The following is a 3,873-nucleotide window of genomic DNA, read 5'->3' on the forward strand; positions in this document are numbered from 1 at the left end:
ATGTTCCAACTTAGAACGCGTTATGTCGCCTTGGAAAATATATGTTTACGTTAAGAGATAAATTGGAAATTCTTCGGATGTGGCTGGATTCGGATTAGATATGAGCGTGGAACTGATACACTTGCTTTTCTGTTAGATTGTCTCAATAAATCTCCTAGTAACAGGAATATCTTAGTAAGAAAGTAGAAATCAAGATATACAGGGTGAGTCTTTGACTCGTACAAATATTTCAACACTAGATTCTTGAGGTCAATAGAAAAAATTTTTTCTTTACCATTTTTACCGAATCGGCACGGTTCAAAAATACAGGCTGTTGAAAAACCATAAGAAAATGTTATTTTCCTATCGCACAAACGGTTTTATCGACTGAAATGAATTTCGGAATATAGTTTTTCATTTATTTGATCTTTTTCGAACACAAGATATCACCCACATCTTCCAGTTTTCTCATTATGACCATTACGTACCAAAAAAATACCGATTCGAAGAACCCAACTTGGATACAAGTATCTAATGAATATTTTTATTTTTTACGTTTTGTAAAATTGAAGTTTTTTTCATATTTTCTCGTATAATTTGATGTGATGTTCAAAAATTAAAAAGTATCTGTGAAATTTGAAAAATTGGATACTTTGGCTGAATACAACTCTGCTCTAAAAAACAATAGATGTGTAATGTCGCAGATTTAGCTAGTTTAATCTGAAGGTTATTTTGTTTTTACAGGGGTGGCACAGCTCATTATGAAAACTTAAAATGGCTATATCTTTTATCAGGGCCGAATCGGAAACAATGGTGTAGAAAAAAGTGTTTCTTTTGACTTCTACAATCTACTGTTAAAACTTTTGTATGAATCAAAGACTCCCCCTGTGTCTGGAATAATGTTTATTACATAGGGTATTTCCAAAATTAAGCCTTTTTTCTCTTCAGAAGGTACAACTCGTCAAAATAAACCATTTTACAAACACGTATAAGACAAATATGACGAAGTCGAATTGTATTCAATGAAATTAGAGAGAAGCATATTATGAAAATATCGAACAACGTTCATCTTGGCAGTTGATTTGCTTTTCCAAATTATATAGAACCGATTGTTGCAAAGTTGCAGAGAATGCAGATACTGAGTGTTCAAAAAAGTCCCTGGTGAGATCGGTATAACCTGAAAACACATGTTGGAAATAATAAGGGATGAACCAAAAACCAGTCTATAGAAAGTTGAAGTGAGTTAAAGTGAGGCGAAAAATAATAAAAGACCTTTAAATTGGTTTTGATCAACCTGACTGGATGATTTTGTTTGTTGTATGACTGAGGAACCAGTAATTTAGTTATTTTTTTAGTTAAGTTTTAGTTCAGTCTGTTTCTGTTTCCGTTTTCACATAACCTATGATTGTTTTCAACAGTTATCTTTGGCGTCTGGCAGTATTTAACGTTTGTTTTGGGTTTGAATGTTTTTAATGTTTCTTCAGCGGTTTTTTTTTCAGATTGTTGGTTTTAGAGTGGCATTGTATTGCCGAAACATGTTAACCTGATATTATTTTTATTTGAACCGGGATCGTTGTGGCTCGGTTAGCCTTCCAAGAACTACCATGTAGATCTTTTGTTCTCTACCCTACTCATTCATAGGAACCCAATATGGTTGATAAAACCTTAGGGGTCGGTTTCCCCATATGAATGGTTCTTAGGCCAGCCAGCTCTGGAAACTTGCATACTATCTCTTCAGCTGTTTCTGCTTCTGATCCACAGAGCCTACAGTACAAATGGTATTTGTACCGACAGTACCCTGTCAGTAGTCTCACCATCACCCGAAGCTCACCTTGTGACAGCTTCAGCAGCTTTCTGGTGTAGGTCGGTGAAATCATCACGATTTTTTTTGACTAAGTAGGTCCAGGAGTTTTTCTCCAGAGGATTATTCTGTTGTTCAACTCCCATTGTTGGACTGCTGTTATAAGGCTTTATTTAATATTCAGACTACAGGCAGTATACAAAAGCGATTCACAGCAAAAGAAAATACAAAAAACAGAGTGGAAAGATATTCCTATGCTATTCGGTCACATGACCTCAGAGATGAAGTAGACAATGTCAGGTCCATAGATAAAACAGAAGATAAAAGTTCAGTACATGACACATGCGACAAAAAACAGAGAGAAATCAATACGTCCAAGTATAGAACGAAGCTCACGAACAAAAACGCATGAATAAACTCTCTGGAGCCGCACTTACAGCCCGCATCAGTAGCCCGAACACACAACCAATTCGCGCACACGCGAGACTGGTTAAAGCATTACCACTGAGGTCTTGCAGTGTGATTAACTAAACGCAAACTTCGCGAACCCTACGGGCACAGCGCCAAACCACGCGGTTGAACTGCTTATGTATGATGCAGCCACCCCTCAGTGCGGTATGGATAATGTCACCAATGTCCGCATCTGTAGCGCCAACCATCTTGATGATATTGCGGTTTTCAGGGCACCATCCTCCTCTAGCTCCCACAATCAGTGGAAGCACCTCTATGATTTTATCCGGGTGAAGTTCCTCAACCTTCTCTAGGAAGGTGGGAGTGGAGTATATGGCTTTCATAACTGCATAAGCCATGCTTAAAGGCTCTGGGCACTCCCAGCTAACTGAGACGTCGCATACAATGACGTGTTGATCTTTAATTAGAAGAAAGTTTTAAAAGTTTTCCTTCTCTGTCCCTAATCCTGGGCTCTCTCGTCACCTGCCAGCCGTTCTTTATCGGTATAACCTCAAGGCGATAAGCGACTTATTTGTGCCTAGTTATTCCTTCCCAGTGCATGACACTGCACTTTTGCAGGATGTGTGAGAGTGACTCACGTTGCCTGCATCCTGCCCGGCACACGGCTTCTGGTCCTTGGTTCCACGGCAAGCCAGCAGTTGGTAAACATTTTGACCGTAGCTGTATTGCCCGTACATAGTCCTCACCTGACCAGTATATGGGAGGGTTATCAATGTACGTGTTGCACATCTTGTGGTTCTTAAGTGCATCCAGTCCAGTACCATAGTAAGATTGATGGAGTTCATTGGCCCTTATATTGGTATTTTTCAAGCCCACAGAAAGGCTTAGATCCAGCAGGTGTTAATCTTGATGGTCGTTTTGTTAGTTCATTAGCTTTTTTCAACACCACAACGCACTGGTACCCATAGTAGAGTCACTTTATTGCCTCTGGCCAGTAGCTTTATATGGTATTACGTCACTCCCATGTCATCAGAGATCCTTGGCAGTGTGATTTCAGGGACCTAAGCCTGGCTTGACTTTCAGTAGTGATATAGATAAACGCCCCTTTGAGGTTCAGTTTGAGACACTCCTGAGCGCATAGGTAAACAGCCTGCTTTTCGTTCTGTAAAATAGAGAGTTCACTTCCCAAGGCTTTAGAGATCCTCAGTTTAGGTCCATATACGCCAATGCCGTTGCCCCTGTCTGATTTTGATCCGTCAATAAACCACGTGGAGAACTTTTAGTCCAGACGATTTACGAAACCTATTGCACTAGGATGATCAGCTATGACTGTTTCAAAGGGCATTTTGAAATCGAAGATGATTGGCATAACATCCGATGGTTTTGCCAAGAGGTTTGAATGCAGTTGAATCCTCATATGTCCAACCCAGTTTCTGTCAGCCTGATAATAACTGGATAAGATTCCAAGAAATCATTACTTGAAGATTTTGTCCAGTCCTACGTTACACTTCAAGAATGGTATTTTACGAAATAATCTACTTTTCTGATTAATCTTGTCAATGCTCGAGCTTTACTATCGTTTCCTTGAATTATTCATGATAGCCGCCCTCTCTGCCCCATAATCGAGGAACATCTAACAGGTCATTAAGGGTAAACATTTGTGGAAATTCGAAGAGAAGACG

This window comes from Coccinella septempunctata, chromosome 7 (genome assembly GCF_907165205.1).
Source record: "Coccinella septempunctata chromosome 7, icCocSept1.1, whole genome shotgun sequence".
NCBI lineage: Eukaryota > Metazoa > Arthropoda > Insecta > Coleoptera > Coccinellidae > Coccinella > Coccinella septempunctata.